The sequence below is a fragment of the Chionomys nivalis genome, chromosome 7 (genome assembly GCF_950005125.1).
Source record: "Chionomys nivalis chromosome 7, mChiNiv1.1, whole genome shotgun sequence".
In the NCBI taxonomy this organism is placed as follows: Eukaryota; Metazoa; Chordata; class Mammalia; order Rodentia; family Cricetidae; genus Chionomys; species Chionomys nivalis.
In genome coordinates this window covers 70,794,314-70,813,411 of record NC_080092.1, presented here as the reverse complement: position 1 = coordinate 70,813,411, position 19,098 = coordinate 70,794,314, and positions in this window count along the sequence as shown.

The window sequence follows — 19,098 nt, the reverse complement described above, 5'->3', positions numbered from 1 at the left end:
TGGGCCCTGCTTCCCTGACATCTGACAGTGATGGACCAACCAAGGAAATAATAGGTTTGCTCAAACTTTGCCTTGAGCTGCACTCTCCTGGACTTTTCCCTTTCTGCAAAGGAGGAATGCTGCCTTTTCCACATTCCCTGAGCTGGGAAGATCCTTTGTCTTCCTACACTTGGCAGATGAAAGTAACTGAAGAGAAAGCTGAGAAATTAAATGATGATGACCTGGGAAATGAGAGGGACACAGATACTCCGATGGCTAATCTTTATTGTCAACTTGACTGGCTCTGCAGTCACTTAGCAGGCATGGCTCTGTGGTGTCTTTGGTGGAGCTTCTAGGAAGGGCTTAGCTAACAAAGGAAGGACCCTCTCTGAATGTGACTGACATCACATTCAGGCTCCTCAGCTGAAGAAGAAGTGGGAAATGAGAGAACAAGTTGAACGCTTCTCTGCTCAGGACTATGGGCAGTGTGATCATCTACCTCTCAGCCCTGCTGGCATTCGCTCCTCTTCATAAGGGACAATGTCCTTCAAACCATGAGCTAAATAAAACCTTCCTCCCATAGCCTTTTATTTGTTTGCTTGTAGCAGTGAAAAACAGTAACTAATATGGATGGGTACATGGTCTACACTGATCTTTCTAGTGAGGGTGAGTGAGAGAGAAAAACAGTCTATAATCCAAAGAAGGCTGGTTAAGGTGTTTTAAGGGTTAGAAAGGATTCAGCAAAGTGTGAGCGTTCGTAGACTTGTAGGAAGGGACAAGGATGACAGGGGCAGGAAAAGGACTGTGAGTAGTATTTCCCAAAAAATAAAATTTGGAGGGCTATTTAAAATTATTATTATCAATCATTGTCTGTTGGCTCATATGGTTTTGGAAATTCTCCTTCTAGAGATTGGATCATGTGGAACAATTTGGTAAAATAGTTATTCAGATTAGTGACCTACTTTTAAATCCATTATTTTATTTTATTCTTAAAATCATCCTGGCAAAGCCAGGCAGAGTGCCACATGCCTGTGCACCAGCAACTTGGTGACTGAAGCAGGAAAATTGGGTGTTTAGCCAAGAAGTTCCAAGTCTACCTAAGCAGCATAATAAGACCTTATCTGCCCCAAAATAATAATAATCCTTCAAGAAGGGAACTTTGTGAATTGGTTAGATTTGTAAACATAAGTGAAAAACTTCGAAGTTTGTTGGAGGGAGGCAAGTAGTTAGTTCCTGGCCTCTTAGCCCCGAAATAATCACACAGAAGCTGTATTATTAAATCACTGCTTGGCCCATTAGCTCTAGCTTCTTATTGGCTAACTCTTAGATCTTAATTTAACCCATCTCCATTAATCTTTGCATCACCAAGAGGTCATGGCCTACCAGCAAAGTTTTGGCAGATCTGCCTCCAGCAGCAGCTCCATGGCTTCTCCCTGATTCTGCCTCCTTTCTCCCAGCATTCAATTTAGTTTTCTCCACCTAGCTCTGTTCCCCTATAGCTCTGCTATAGACCCAAAGCAGTTCCTTTATTAACCAATGATATTCACAGCATACAGAGGGGAATCCCACATCAGAAGAAGAAGCTTTCTGAATCCAAACCCATGCTTTGTCCCTCCCTCTAAGCTCCATTGCAGCAAAAATGCAACTCTTCCCTGCATGAAGCAATATTCCACTCTCAATGGAAAGTCACTATATAACATGGTACTGGCTGTAGTGTTTGCCCACCCCACACAACTGCACTAGATGCACGTAGGAGACTCTTACAGTCTTATGATGGTGTTGCTGACTATATAGAAGATTTGGGCTAACTGCAGCTCTCTCTTTAGAAGAAGACTTGGTAAGTGCAGATTTGGTTAGGCAAAGAAATACTCCTCAAACAAAGCAGAAGTTAATGGCAGTGTTTCTCACCATGTGGTTCGGAAGCCACAGGAGTATATCAAGGACTTAACACTGGTTTGTATAAAACTGTTGTCTGTACATTTTTTCTCCGCAGAAAAAAGAAAGAATAATAGTTTTTTTTTTTTAAAGAAAATCGAGATGTCCTTGAATTTGGATGATTATAGCCACTTAATTCAGTGCTTCTTGATCTTATAGGTAGTCTTATTAGGAAGTCAGGAGGGACACACATGGCCAAAGTCAACCACAAAAGGAAAGGATGCAAGAGAGGTTTCTTGTCTCTGTGTGTCTTGGGTAGTCTTGGTGCTTGCTGGCAAGATGAAGCATAACTTCTCTTGAGGAGAAAAAAGTAGAGTTTGTTGGTGGGATTGCCCAAGAGCATTTCTCCATGCATACACACCACAGGAGCTGCTCTGAAACTCTAGCCTTCTGGGAGAATCCAGACATCATGTCATCATTTATACTTCTGTCCAGCTGAACCTTCCTGGACAAGCTCCTCAGCTCTCTGACAGACTTCTGTGGCTGATGGTTGGCATCCATAGGCCATGCATTTTATCTGTACATGCAACCAACTGTAGAATGGCAAGACTTTTTAAGAACAAGTCCAGAAAATTCCAGAGAGTAAAATCTTGAATTTACTATGCACCAAGTACTACACCGAATCCATGTAAGTGGGCTACAGGCATTGCATTAGATTTATAGGTAATTTAGAGATGAGTTAAAGCATACAAAAGGATGTACACAGATTATATGCAAACTCTATGCATGCATGATTGCATGCATGCATGTATGTATATCTTAATATCCAGGGATTTGAATATTTTTGAGGGTACTGAGACCAAATCTCGTGAATACCAAGGAAGAAATATAGACGTAAATGACACTTTAAAAACACAGCTAATCAGTACTATTTGTTACTAGTTTTCTTATGAGTATGAAAAGGGAAATATTTTTCCTGCCATACATGTTCTCATTGTGTACTCTCTGCATAGAGTCTAATGGGTATACAGACGCCAGGTAGAAAGTCCAATAAGATAATTCCTGGAGGAGATAAACATCTGACATTAAACAACAGCTCAGTGTCAGATGCTCTGGTGAAATATTGCTCGGGATGTTCTAAAAGCAACAGGACAGTGTGGGGTAACTTTGTCAGCAGGTGACAACGAGATTTAGCAAACTAGGCAGGAGAGGAAGGTTAGCAAGTTAAGCTCCAAGGGAAGAACATGGAACACACAAAGACCTGACATGTTTGAAACAATGCCGTGTGATGCAATCTAGAGACAATGTGGAGCAGAGTCCCAGGTGGAGGTAGATGGAGGGTACATAGGCATCATAGTAAAGAAAGGATGGATGCACTAAAATAAAGTTGGGAATTCATATTGGAAAAACTTGTAACACCCAGATGAAGTGATCGGTTTCACATCTAGAGGGATTTAAATAGTTTTAATTTAAATAGTTTTACGTGGCTTCTGTGTTACATAGTACAGATCTATATCCTTTTTTATTTGTACGAATAGAAACTTCAAGGTTTAGCTGAACACATGACGCCTAGAATAATGATGTTTTTCAGCTGACATGGCAGCAGATGCGGTCACGTGGCTGAGTTCTAGACAATTCCCTGAGAGCTACAGTGTGGTGTCTGGGCCATGCTTTAAGAGTCAGGGCTCTGTCTACTTATGCTCCCCCACGGGTTGAAATACAGACACAGTACATCACAGGGTGACTCTGGCCTGACAGAGAGCAAGACAGATAAGCTGAAGTCCAATGACTTGGGCAGAGATGCCATGCAAGCTCACGATTTTAACTAAGTAAGAGGGGAAAGTTTCCATTTCACTCCCGGTGCTTTTATTTGGAGCTTCTCTTGCATTTACCGAATCCCAAAAAATCCTATGAGAGAAATTGACAAACAGATCTCAACAGTCCGGGCAAGAGGCAATAAAACTGAACACTTAGGTAATACTGTGGGGGAGGAATAAAGGGGAATAATTGGAGAAATATAAAAGAACCAGTGTGTGTGTGTGTGTGCGTGTGTGCGTGTGTGTGCCTGCGCGCACGCACACGCGCGCGCATGTGCCAGTGTGCATGTGAGGCTAGAAGTCATTCCTGGGGATGCCTCTACCTTCTTGTATTTTAATACAACCTCTCTCTCTTTTTCTGGAACTCACTGAATGGGCTAGTCTGACTGCCTAGTGATCTCTTTCCCATCACCACCCCAGTGCATACCACCACCTGCAGCTTCTGTCCTGATTCTGGGGATTAAACTCGGGGTCCTCAGGATTCCACAGCAAGCGCTTTGCCTCGTGAGAGAACTCTCCCATCTTCTTTAGAGACTCACTCTGAGGTTCAGTCAGCCTCCGTTTCACAGTGGTCATCTCTCAGCCCCCCAAGTGCTGGTGTTACCCGTGTGAGCCATCATGCATGACTGAGGACACTTTATATACAAAGCCTCAACCTGTGGAAATGCGCTTGAACCAGTGACAGCGCCGCCCATGGTTGCTTTTGTGTTCTTTGTGCCTAACTCAGCTTTTAATCCTGTTTAAAAATGGAAATCGAATGAGTGTAGAAGAAACACACACACTCACACAACAGAACACACGCTCTTTCCTAGATCTGGCTTAGATGTGCTAAAAAGGCAGCCAGTGTGGTTAGTTATCTTAGTGAGAGACTCAAAATATAAAAACTAAAGAGGAGAACAATAGAGGAAGACATAACCAGTGTCAACCTCTGTTTCACATGTACAGTGAAAACACGTACATACGCACATGCATGCACGTATACATGCATTTTTTAAGCTATTATATTTGATTATGTAAGACCTTACAGTGCTTCAAGCAAGTAAATATCTTCTTTTCTTTTCTCTTTTCTTTTTCTGTGTAAAAGCTCTGGCTACCCTGAGACTCGCTTCATAGACCAGGCTAGCAAACTCACAGAGATCCACCCGGTAGCTTTTCTTTATGTAAGAAAGAGTCTTTTCACTGTGTTGCCCAAGGTTGTCTCAAATTTCTGGGCTCAGGAGACCTTGCAGCTTCAGCCTCCTGAGTGACTGCAACTACAGGCTTACGCTGCTGCTCTTGGGCATGAATGACACACGCGGACATGTCAAGAACGTGTGAGAATCAGAGCCGCGCGTAAGAACCTGTCTAGAGCTGGGCGTAGCGGTGCATCCCTGTGATCCCAGAATTTTGGAAGTGGAAGCAAGAGGATCTGAAGTTGAAGCCCATCGTGACTGCAAGATGACTTTGGGGTCAGCAGAGGGCACATAAGGCCACAACTCAAGAAATAAATAAATACATAAATACATACACACATAAACAAGCTCATGCAGTAGCAACTCTACTGTTACCAGGTTAATCAGTGTCTCTCTAATTGGATTTCAAGATCTCTCCATAGAATGGAATCCCTGCCTGATACTATAAACCTGGTCAAAAGCTATTGTGGAGGAGGTCATAGGAAGCTAAAAATTTCTGTTTATCTAAGTTGGCATAATATTAAATTATCTTCTAATCATTTATGCTTATAACTTCTCTCCCCAGTGAACAGCGGTCAATGCAGGTCTCATGGCTGTACGAGGTGCTCAGAATAAGTGGCCAATGAGGGCTCAAGCCTTAGCAAGGAATTGAGACAATGGTCTCTAAAACTTGGGAACATTGTGAAAGAGAGTGTAGATGAGCCAGAGGACAGCGAGAAGGGTGACAAAATGCAGCCTTTGGGTCAAATGAGCCATCGTGATGGCAAACTCACAGCAACTGGGGGTGCCCACATGGGGTCTACAAAAGAATGGACCCATCAATAGTCAGGCACGGATGGAGAAAGGACTGGGGGTGGGGACTCCCCTTCATCGCTCATCCGTTTGCTATGGTAGATTCGGAGAGTAGACAAATCATTGTTTTCCGTTGCTGACTCAGTGGTGACCCCACAAGATTCCAGAGGTTAGTCTCACCTCAGCGGTCACACAGATAGCCCTCGTTAAATTGAATGACTCACAAAACACAGTCAAGAGCTATGAAGCTGTGAAAGTGGCTTGAAGGGAGGGGAGGGGGCTTAAAAGGGTTGGGAAGGAGATCAGAGAGGGTGACGGGAGGGTAATCAGAAAGCAATATATTCCATGTATGAAATTGTCAACGAGCAACATTAACTTCAAAAATAAATTTTCAAAAAAGACTTGGATAAACCTAAATCCTGTGCTAAGATTTGGCTGAACATGGATTCTAGCACCTAATATGGCATTGCTAGATCAACTGAATCCCCCCGCCCCCCTGCGCCCCCCCCCGAGTTCAAAGCTGTCAGAGAAGTTGGCTGTTGAGCCCAAAGCTGACCACCACCCTCTGACTTACCTTCCCTAGCACAGTATAAAAGGGACTCAAGGTCAGGAGTCCTTTCCCAGGTCCTTCGAGTCTTATATTATCTCCCATAACTCAGGAACATTTTTCTCAAGTGTCTTAAAAGCATTCTTTGGCAAAGGAATCCTCAGGAAGATTGTAGCCAGGGTCTCGGGGGAAGAGAGACTCCTCTGACTTTCCAAGGTGCCAGCTTGCAGACAGAGCTGACCTAAGCACACTGGCATGGGTCAGCCCTCTGTGATTTTTCAGTGCCGTGGCTCTGCAGGAACTCAGCAGATTCCCATTGCCTACTCCCTCATCCTCCCTCTAAAAGAGCAGTCACCAAAATCAGAGCTCCGAGCCTCACTATTTAGCAAGTAAAATCAGCTTTCCCGTATACCAATGTCCAACTTGACTATCCATGATGGGAGCTTGTGCCAGGTCATTCTTTGGCTGCATAATTCTTACTTTGAAGATGAAGGAATTAATCGGCCAAGAGATTAAATACCTTACCTAACATCACTCTTGCAGCTCATTAGGATTTGAGTCATAGGCTTACATAATTGCAGAGCTGCAAAACCTCTTAGGATCCATCTTGTTCAGTCTCGAGGAGTCTGAGGGCTGGAGAATTTAAACACTATCTGCTATCTGTGGGAGCCTAAGCAGTTTGGATGCTCACCTTACTAGACCTGGATTGAGGTGGGTGGTCCTTGGACTTCCCACAGGGCAGGGAACCCTGATTGCTCTTAGGGCTGACGAGGGAGGGGGACTTGAATGGGGGATGGGGAGGGAAATGGGAGGCGGTGGCGGGGAGGAGGCAGAAATCTTTAATAAAGAAATAAATAAATTAATTAATTAAAAGAAAAAAAACACTATCTGCTAGAAGAATTAAAACTCAACCCCTTGGTAAAAAGTTGTCAGATCCAAATAAAGATACAGGATACCCCCCAAAAAATCTAAATTTCGTTTATCAGCATTTCTTGTTTAATATAAAAAGTCTGCCTCTGCCCCCTCCTGCAGTACTGGTTGGTAATTAACTAATTCACTGAAATTCAAATTTAACTCAGCATCCCATACTTGATGTGGCAATCCCACCTCAGGGCAATCCTTTCCCAGGGTCCTTTGCACTCTACAATTTAATGTGGGATGCTTCAACCATCTAAACACAATTTGTTTGTGTATAGTTCTGGTCATGTGGCCGTGACAAAAAGATCGGGATTGGTGAGTTTCACAATTTTGTCAAGGCCTAAAACCTTTCCAAAGTCATAAATGACCCCGGGTAATATTTATAAGACAGGCATGCTTCATTTACAAATAAATCCACTACGAAATGCAATTAAATGTGACCGCTTTGTCTCTGTAGGCCTAACTGTATTAGGGAATTATAAAGTTGGTTGACCTCAGGCCCACGGTTATCTTACCCATTGGCCTGTAGCAAGGAAATTTCTCTTCTAAACATATATTACCTGCCAAGGGGGTGGGGTGGGGTGCAGCAGGGAGGTGGCCAGTCAGGTCCAAGAGCATAGGAAAGTAAAGTTTGGCCAAGCAGAAAGCAGCAAGACTGAAGACCAGCACAACAAACAACCAGCCTAGGAAGAATGGTGTAGATAAGGAGTAAACAGAGCTCTAGGAAAATAGACCGGACTCGCTGATAAAGAAGAGCCCAGGGCCCGCAGAGTGACAATAAGACAGCCAATCGATGCTGGCATTTTCTGGCAATACCCGTGACTTTGTAAACAGTCACCACAATGAAATGAAACCCAGATAGATAAAATTCCCTTCTTTGTTACTGACCAGGCCAGCCCAGGTGGTAAAATGGACTCTACCACACAAGCCCTAAGTAATGTTATACCAAAAAGGGGAGGGGGGAGGGAAAGGGGGTGATGGTGGTGTTCACATTCGTCTTAGCTTAGCTGCAGTCACAACTCTCGCAGCTGAAGACACAGCAAATGTGATTAGCCGTTCCCTCCCTGCCTTGGCCATTTTATAAGCGAAACTGTGGCAGTTCAGACACAGTAAGGAGCAGACCTCCCTGGGCATATGGTCGAGTGTTCCAATAAATCCAAATCTGAGTAAGGGATCTTTCGCAGAGTGTGACAGTCTACAGAGACTGGCCTGTTCGCTTTGCTTTCTGTTACTGTCAGGAAACATTGGCCCAAAGCATCTTGGGAAGGAAAGGGTTTATTTGGTTTACTCTGGGCTCACAGTCTCTCACGAAGGGAAGCTAAAGCAGTGAGTGAAGCCGGTGGGAACTTGGGAGGTAGGAACTGAAGCGGAGTCTACAGAGGCGTGCTTTCCGCTTGCTGGCTAGCTCAGCTAGCTTTCTTATACAGCCCAGGGTGGGCGCAGCCGGAAGTGGGCTGGACCCCACCAACATCAACCATTAATCCTGAAAAGGCCCCTAGAGACTTGCCTCCAGGCAATCCGATGGAGGCATTTTCTCCACTGAGGTTCCCTTTTCTCAGATGGCTCTAGATTGTATCCGGGTGACAAGGAACTAACCAGCGTGTGGGTGACTTTGAGTACACACACGTTTTTACTAAGTGCGTGTGGTTCCTCTCAAGCCCCATTATGTAAATGATACAAAGGTCAACCACGGTTCACAAACTCTAAGGCAGGAAGCCCAGTATTGCCAAATATCCCCTCCACCCCCGGGGGCTTTCCCAGCTGATGAGACAGGAGCTCTTGCTTGTTTTCTTCTATTTGTCTTTTATTTATTATTCTCCGTGGTAGTTTTGGTGTTTTCTCATCAGACTGACATTTTAAAACCCTTTTTAAAAATGTGCCCTGATAAGATCTTCAGGATGTTGCTCCTTCCTGGCCATTCACAGACAATAGCATTTCCCTGGTTGTTAATAGAGACACTGCAGATGGAGAGAGTGTGATGCCTGGCTGAGCGATTTCTCCGTGTTCCAGATTCCTCATCTGTGAAATGGAGCCAACTGTAGCTTCGTAGGACATCATAAGAACTTCCCCTCTCGTCTCTGTGGATTTGATAGCGATAGCGGAGTTAGATAGAACTGGCAGGGCATAGATTAATATCAAAGAAGGTACGCCCCTAATGTGTACAGTTGCATCCCTGGACAGTGAAGACCCAGCAACTCAGTGTGTCTTAGAAGTGTGCACGCCAGCTGGGCGGTGGTGGCGCATGCCTTTAATCCCAGCACTCGGGAGGCAGAGGCAGGCAAATCACTGTGAGTTCAAGGCCAGCCTGGTCCACAAGAGCTAGTTCCAGAACAGGCTCCAAGGCTTTAGAGAAACCCTGTCTTGAAAAAAAAAAAATCAAAAACAAAAAAATGAAATATATACACTATCATAGTCTACAGCAAATGGGAGAAGTGGGGGGAATATAGACAATTTGGGAGGGAAACAAACCATTTTTAGGCACTGAAGGATAGAAAATAACGTAGGATCCAGTTCATCTGGCCCTCTGAGGGGATGATAACTCTTATCTTCCTTCAGGCCAGCCACTTATCTTCTAGAAGATCTGGTCTGTAGTCTAACAGGAAGAATTTAAACTAAGCCTCCCTCTTGAGTCTCTAGGGAAGTAAAGGGTGTGAAACAGGGGGTGCTAGAGAGGGACAGTGAAATATTGAAGTTATTTAAAATATTCAACACTTCAAAATGTTATATTTGGGGTTCTGATTTTCTGGACCTTTAATAGCTTCAACTTCACAGGACACTTTGAGAAGTAAAGATAATGCCTTGAATATTCAGTGGCTGGTCTATAGTGCACGCTCAATGGATATAGCTATGATTATGGTTGCTCTTGTTATTATACACATTGTGGTGCTTGTGGCTCCTGGTTGAAGATTCCCGGGGCTTTGTTGGAAATTCGTAGAGCTCCTCTGTCTCACTAAGCTGGAAGTAACTAGACTTTCTGCAAACGGTCTATCCTGATCCCATTTAGTTTACGCAGGAGATATGATGGAGCAAACAGATGAGTCGTCCACCATATCTATCCCTGGAGGTTAAATGAGGAGGTTGTGATAGATGGGAACCAATGCGTGGCTAGTAATTGAAAATTGATGAATACTAAGTGCATGTAAGAGTTTTTTCTTAGACACTAAACATCTCATTTTAATAAGTGTTCGCAGTGTCTAGGAAGCAGACGCCTGCTTTATCTTGCCACATTTAGGCTAGATCGGGAACTTGCAAATCTGCTACATCCTCAATATTCTCATACCCATCTCAGATTTATCAAAATCTTACAGTGTGTGAGGTACCATCACATAGCTGTGTTTTGGGAGGATGGGAGGGTGGGATCCAGTCAGAAGATGAGCTATAGAAAGAAATAAGGAACAATTTTTCTCTTTTGAGACACTGAAGATCTAGGGGTAGTCATCACCAAACAGCTCTAAGTACAATAACAAACATGACGTGGTAAGGTGCCAGAGAAAAAATTGGCACCTTCTGTAAAGTGTTGTTGGGAGAAAGTCTTCGTGATGAAGTCATTTGGACTGGAAGGTGAAGGTTTGGAAAAATATTGGCCACCCAAGATGAGCAAAAAAAAAAAAAAAAATTTACACACCTATTGAGTAAATACTGTAAGTGTGCAGAATTTTGAAAGAGGTGGTGTCTAGTAGGACCACAACAAATAGTCTGGTTTGTTTCAAGTACTTCTATTCACTTAATAGAGAAGAACACACACATATACACATACACACACTGCACACACCACACACACACACACATTAATGCAATTAGCAGTGACACCAAGTCAGGGAGGGCCTTTTTCTTCTGGTGATGGGATTCAAACTTATCACCTTGTATATATATGCTGGGCAGGTGCCATCCCCGTGAGCTACATCTCCAGCCTCTCATGGCCTTTGATACCAAAGAACTAAGTCAGTGATAAATTTCAAAAAGGTAGTCTATATTTAAAACACAGCAAAACGTGTGTTACTGTTGTTTTCTCCTCCTGTCCCCTTTGTGCTGGCCGTTGTGCTGTAAAAGTGTGTCCGTGCAAGCCTAACTTTCTTTCCGCTACGAGATACTAGGGATTATGTAACGAGCGCAACTAGAACCCACGTTTCTTCCCGCCGCCTACTATTCTAAACACTTTATATGTGTTATGTTCTCATAGTAACCCTCGAAGGCATGGATAGGCTTGTTTTTCTAAGACTGGCACTATGCCTAAATCACCAATCTAAGGCCACTATTTGCAATGTGCTAAAACTAAGATCTAAAGCCAGCTACACCATGACATTATACTGCAATAAAAAATTCTTTTGCAACATCACCTCACAGCAGTTTGCCTTGTAGCTGTTCTGGGCTTTCAGGAATATAGTTTATTGCAATTTTTTCCAAAAGGAGGTAATGTTTTTAACAAGCACAAGGAGATGAGCTAAGGGGACACCTGGTTTTTATGTCCTAGTCACCCATGGCCTATCTCTGAACTTGAGAAAAAAAAATGCAGCTTCCATCTAGAGATAGCTAGAGGGAGAGAGTTGCCTCAAATTTCAGAGAGCATTTCCCTAAAGGACTTGAAGCCCTGAATAATTTATACAGTGATTCATTCCTTTCTTATAAGAGGCTTTTACTTTCAAACTGCAGCTCAGACGTTTTCTTAGAATCACAGCTTGGGAGGATTGGAAAACCTTCGACTGCCGTCGAATTCCACATGATGCCTCCATAGTCTCCCACACGGTGGTGGCTACGCTTGTGTTGTTGGCGACCACAAAACCCGACAGAAGTAGCTGAACGGAAGAAAGATTGATTCTGCTTCTTGCTTTCAAAGATTCTCAATCCACTGTGACAGGGAAGCCAGGGCTCCGATCATAACGGCAGGAACATGTGATAGGCACAGATGGCAGAGGTAATTCCTTCAGATCGTCCTGGCCCCAGGGATAAGGGACAAACACAGGAAGTCGACAAGGATGAGCTGCCCCAAGGGTACCCGCGGTGAGGTTCCATCTCCTAACAGTTCAGACTCCCAGTCTGGTGCCAACACGTGAACCCGTGAGGGGCTTTTCAGACTCAAAAGTCACAACGCTCCCAGCTGTCTCCTGAATCACAAGTCTTTTTTATCTCACTTCCTCCGTCTCATAACGTAACATTCATGTGAGAGATACATTACTCTGCCTTCGCGATAAGAACGCAGGGTGGATGCAGTTCTGGGAACGCATATCTTTTGCCCTTTTTCTTCCACTCAAAGTGAATATTGAAAGCAATTAATAGTGACAGTGGTACACGCAAAACCTTCACAAGTTCAAACCATGCTAGTACAAAAATGCTGCTAATGAGAGAAGGGGAAGTAGACACGCAGTTATTTGCAATTCCCTGCTGGCAAAGGGAAAACCGGTTTTCTACATTAGAGTGTCACTGGGTACATCAACCGCACTCCAAGGCAGACTCTGGCCAAGACAACATGAAATGGACTCAGTTTGTTTTGTGTATGTGTATGTGAGGGGAGGGAGAGCTATTGTTTTGATAGTTTTTATTTTTGTTTGTTTTGATTTTTTGTTCTATTTTTGTTTTGTTTGAGAGAGAGAGAAAAAAAAAGAGAAAGAGAACGAGCATGATGTTTGGTGAATAGGGAAGTGAGGAGGATATGGGAGGAGTTGGGGGAAGGGAAAGAATGTGATTAAAGTATATTAAATGAAAAAAAATTAAGTAAAAAATTTAAAAGGAGCATAATAAAAATAAAGTAGGAGGGGGAAAAGAGGGACAGCTGTTATATAAACAACTATATGGTATATTTTTATAAGCATGTACTTGCAAATTTTGGCATTTAATTAGTATTACCCAGAATCACTAATAATACTCCCTTTGGCTGCTCTTGATGCATATGGGATTTTTTTTTAAAAATAAAAAGTGCTGATTTCACCTATGGGAGAGATCCTGACACTGGCAATCCCTGTATCTGATGTCAGCCCAGGACAGTTTGAACAGTTTCTCCTGTCAGCGAGTTCCTCTTTTCATTCAGTTAAAAAATGTTTCAAGCCTCAACTGGCCTTCCACAGCACCGGGAAACCCGTGTCTGCCCTATCTGCATCTTCTCCTAGGGTTGACAGAACGGATTCTAAAATGTCATAATTCTCTTGAAGTCTTCTACTTTACTTTTTAAGCCACTGACCCCTCCCCCATCTATGCTGAGAAAGTTTTCTGAGAATCTTTCTCTATGAAAGAGTTGGCATGAATTTTCCAAATGCTAGATCGGATCTGTGACGTTTAACCTTTATTATCAACTTGACAAGCTTTGGGGTATAATCATCTCCAGTCATGTCTGTGAAAGTGTTTCCAGAGCTGTTTAACTGAGGGAGGAAGAGACATGTTGAATGCAGGTGGCACAATAACATAGACTGGGCTCCAAACTGCCTGGAAAGGAGAAAGATGAAAGCCTTCTGAGTATTCATCTCTCTGTTTCCTGTCCCCAGATGCAGTATAACCCATCACCTGACACGCCTGCTGTCAGAACCGCTCTACTATAATGTACCTTCGAACACCAAGCCCAAATGAAGTCTTGTTTCTTGTCAGGTATTTACTCACCGTAAAAGAAAAGGAAGTAATAGAGAAAGTCAGTGCCAGGAGTGGGGTGCCTATGGATTACACGGCTCATAGGCCTTTGGAGCTGGTTTTCGGGAGGAATGTAGAAGAATTTGAAACCGTGGGTTAGAAAAGTCCCAGAGTGCTAGAAATAGCTTAATGGACCATTATGGCGGGGGATTTGCTAGATCAGGATGAGACAATAGGAAGGGTGTGCTGGAGGCAAGCCACGCCCTTCAAAGGGTACAACCGCTGTGGTGGTGGTTGTGGCTATTTATTATATCTAGAGCTAGCAACAGAGTCTGATAACATCATTCATGTATGATGAAGAGTGAAGGGGTCCCAGGGGCTTGCACCGACATTCCAGAAAGCTACCAAATCAAGGCAGTGTGGCAAAGGGTGAATTTCCCTCAAGGATGTCCTAAAGAACCCTTGCCCGAAGCTGTAAAGATAAAGCCCAAGTGGCAATGGAAACCCCAGGAGTTGGGGATGCCAGGATGGTGGGATGTTCTCTCATGAAAGCCATAGTGGAGCTATTCCAAGAGAAAGGATAGATGTGCTGCAGGCAATTGGCTGAATTTAGAATCACCCAGAAGACACACCCTTGGGCATACATGTGAGGTTGTTTCCAGAGAGGTTTGACTGAAGAGAAATAACTCAACCTGAATGTAGATGGTACAACTCTATATACTAGCATCTCAGACCCAATAAAGGGAGGAAGCCACCTGAGCACTAGTGTTCATCTGTCTCTGCTTCTTGACTGAGGGCACATGTACCCACCTGATGCTCTGCTTTCCCTGTCATCATGGTTAGTACCTTTAAACTGTAAGTCAGGCAAATTAAGCCTTTATCCCTTAATTTTTTTCTCGCCAGGTATTTGCCCACACGAAAAATAAAGATTGCCAATATAGAACCCTAATAAATTTTTTTTCTCTTCTTGCTTCAACTTCGGAGGAAGTACTAATCTCTTTGACGCTCTTCCATTCATCTTCATGGGCTTTGATATGATCCTATTTGTGTAATTCAGGGGTCTGGTTATTTTATCCACAAGAGAGAGTATTATTATTATTATGGAGGACTGTTTTCTTCCCTCAAAGGACAATTCTGTTTTGAGCAAATGCTTCATTTCGGAAACATGAGCAGTGAATTCTCCAAGAAACTCCTCTTTTATGTGTGAGATATTGTGCTGTACACTGTTCCTACGCTAGCTGTGTGTCAGACGTACCTGGGGACCTGTGAAAATATTCTGATGCTCAGGCCACACCTCAGGATGAGGAACGGGATGGAGATGGGGAGAGCAGGAACCAGGCGCTGGTATTTTCATAGTTCTCAAAGTTGATTCTAATGTGACTCTAGGCTGAGAACGACTTTTTACAACTCGGTCTTCCTATATATGGTCCTTGGATCATGGTCAGCCTCTCTCGAGAGCTTGCTACAAATACACAACGCCAAGCTCTGTGTGTTGAACCAGAATCTGTATCTTCACAAGACACCTGCTGATTTTCAAGTGCACTAAGATTTGAGAAGCCATCATCTAGACCTGACTCCAGCAGGGGAGCCAACAAGCTAACATTCTGAAGCCAAATCTAAATCCCCATCTGCTTTGAGAAGTAAAGTTGTAGCAGAGTCGTCCCCGTTTCTTTCCGCCCGACTCTCTACTGGAGTTACAGTTACAACGTCAGGGTTGAGTGAGGGTGGCTGAGATCTCACAGCTGAACAAGCTGAAGTGTGTATGAAGAGTAGTAGAATGTGTCACCCCCTGCCCCCCAGATCCCCACAACACACTACTTTAACACAGGATTACTGGCAGCTAAAGACACTTGGAAATACAAGAAAGCTCCTCCCCCATGCACCATGGAAATGAGATATGAAAATGCCCAAGGGAAAAATGTGGTCTTTAGTGAGTGAGAGTCTTGCCCAGAAAATTTTGTACAAAGAGATGTCATAAAATATGCCTTACCTTATTCTTTAACTTCTCTCCCCCCCAAATCATTTAGTTATGCTTGTGGATTTGGGCATTTCTTTGAGGGTTTCCATATTATGTAAAATGTTTATGAGCTTCTCCTGTTAATCTATCTTACAATAATTGAAGTTTTACTTCAAGGAAGCAATGATGATATCCAGTCAAGAAAGCATCCCTGGGCTTTCTTTGGTGCTTGAATGGGCAAAATGAGGGAAGAAAAGACACATCTTTTGGCACACAGTTTTTGTCTATCCATTCCATTCAGCAGGGTCATCTGTCAAATGAGACTTTTTTTTTCAAGTTCCTAATAGAATTAATTCTGAGTATGTCCTCAGAAGAACAGATGGGTTGGCACAAGTCTGCCCTTTTGAGTCATGCTCAGACCCAAGCAGACGCCTTATGTCATTTAAATGATGTGGCAGAATCCTTTGACTAATGCAATATTGCAGAGTCTTTACTGGAAAAACAGGATGACAAGAATCAGGAAGATGAGTTCCAGTGCTTAGCAACCAAGACTTTATCTTCCAGACTATTCCTCTCCAAGCTAAGAACGTTTCTTCTCTTCCCTTCCTCTATGCACCCTCTAAGTCAACTTGACTGCAGCTTTTAAAGACTGTGTATCCTTAATTAATAAACCTCTGGCCTCCTGCTAGAAGATGAGTACTTATCAGCTTGCCCTCTGAGGGGGAGCATGGAGCTGACTGCTCTATGCTTCACACCTTTGTAAGACAGCTGGCAGAACCCCAGTCCAATCTTTCCTTCATAGCCACAGAACAGAGATGTCTACCTGCTCTCACTGATACTGATCTTCATGAAACCTTGTCTCAAAGGATGCTATACAGCATTGCTTCTCAAACTCGAAGCCACTGGAAATTACTTGAGGATGTGGTTAAGTTGTAGACTACATGATCCCATTAGATATAGAAGTTGCTTGCTGCTAGCTGAATTCTTGCGAGAGATTATGCACCTGCTTTGCTTTCCCCCAAGGACAGTGCAGGGAAGTGGTCAGCTGATTGCACTGCTCTTTGTTCTGCCTTCTGTCTTTAATCTTTATAAAAGCAAGTTCTGAAATAAACTCGGGGCTGGTTGGTATTCACGTTCAACCCTCCAGGTCCTATTCTTTCTTTTCTTCTCAATTTCTCTCAATCTGCCATTTCCTTAACCTTGTGCCACCTCCCAGGTACCCCCTGCCAATTCCTGTGGGAACCCCCTGAGAAGTCTGCCTGAGACTTGGCCTCTGAAGCATAGTCCAGATATGCTAATGATACATGGACCAAGCCATTAAGTCAATGGTCTAGGGCGTGATTGGCTGTGTGGAGTTGATGGCCCAATGAAATCCCTAATGCAGTAACTTAAGTCTGATTGGAAGACACGGCACTCATCTGCCTAACGTGTTATCTGTGGCCACTCCCTTGCTATAACTATAGTAATGTTTAGTTGTGATACAGACTACACAGGCTTCCAGTCTTAAAACTCTTTTCTGTTTGCTTCCATACAGAAAGAACTTCCAGTGCTCTCTTTCCAAGAGTGGTCCAGCCAGGCTAAATCAGCATCACTGGAAGGTTGTTTTTTTTTTTTTTTTGACTGACACCAGATCATTTACTTTGTAACTAGTGAAGTTTGGATTTGACTTCCCGTCCCTCTGGTGCAGGAATACTGCTTTTCCTTCATCCCACCAGAGCAGTGCTCAGATGACTCTTGCTAAGGGCCAGGAAGAATCAAATCCCTTTACCTCACAGCCTCTCCAGCATAAGTTGTCATCAGTGTTTTTGATCTTGGCCATTCTTACAGGTGTAGGATGGATTCTCAGAGTTGTTTTGATTTGCATTTCTCTGATGACTAAGGATGTTGAGCATTTCCTTAAGTGTCTTTCAGCCATTTAGTCCCTCTGTGGAGAGTTCTCTGTTTAGGTCTGTTCTCCATTTTTTTTTTCATTGGATTATTTGTTCTTTTGATGACCAATTTTTTTAGTTCTTTGTATATTTTGGGCACTGGAAGGTTTTGTTGGAAATACCGATTCCCAGTTCCTGTCAGCCAGCTCCCAAATAATGACAAGGAGACTTCTTAGTAATTATAAAAGCTCAGCCTATAGCTTGGGCTTATTACTAACTAGCTCTTATAACTTAAGTTAACCCATTTATATATTAATATAAATACTATCACTTGGCGTTACCTCTCTTCCATCCTGCACCTCTTGTTTCCTTTCTGACTCTCCTGATGTCTTCTTGGAAATCCTTCCTGTACTTCCTGCCTGACTATGGGGTGTTTAACTTTATATTACACCAATCACAGCAATGCATCTTCACACAGTGTGAAAATATCCCATAACACTCAGTATCATCTGAGATTTGCTCCTAGATAGGGCTGGCAAGGCTCACAATTGGGTGATGCAGAGTTACCATATGGCGATGAACAAAGCCACACTGCATACTACTGTACTAGCAAGATATCAGTGGGGGAAGACATGTGTCTGTCTCACAGGTACCTCTTTAAGGAAGTCATTGACACCTCTAGGCAAAAGCCCGAGTCTTCCCAAGGCACCCTGAGTCCTGCATGCCTGTCTTTTCTGCCCTTCACAATCAGGATAGAAGATGGACTTGTATAGTCAATGTCGGATTAGAGAGGTCGTGGAGAGTCTGTTTGCAGGCGAGTCCTAGGAAACACTCTTGATTTGATGGCCATGGAAGGAAAGAATGAGGAGATAGAGGGGAAAGGAAAAGACAAAGAAAGATGAGAAGGGAAGAGAAGAAAGGCAGCCATGGTCTCATGAGAACTCCTAGTTGTGACATGAGTCAGTATGGGAAACTCAGAAGCTAAAACATCCTTTTAGACTTCTGCAGACAGGGCGAGGGAGCCTGGTTGTGAGGACTTCTGCTCCATACCCGCTCCCACTGCTCTAAGGATAGGGCTTGCCCTCAGGCTGGTTGTACTGAGAGAGGAAGGGCTTCTGACAGCATTCCCAAGGAAACAAAGCCCCTTCATCCTAGAAGAGGGATCTGGGAGTGCCTTACCAAATCCACTCCATAAGATGTCATTTTAGCTCACAACAGTTTCTGCTTCCTGGCCTCCCCATCTGCTACCAAGCAATGTGTTTTCTTATTTCACCCTTGCTATAGTTTTGTTATCAGAATCGTGAGCTTATCTTTTGAGGATGGCAGTGCAGAGTTGAAGGGTCAGTCACTCGGTGACGAGGCAGAGATTTCAGTGTAGGTTTGCTGACTGCCAAGATCACCATTTTCCATCACACTACTATTTCCCAACGTCCATTCCTCAGAGCAGATGTGGACTGTGTTACCCAAGGGGACGGGAAGAAGATCCTGTATGGGCTGGTAAGTTTTTAGAAGTCTTTCACTAGACATAAACAAGATTCCTTTGGCTATCTTTCTTTGGGCCTTTAGCATGCCAAGACACAACAAGACTTTGCAAGAGTGGAGAGAATATGTGGCCCCAAAT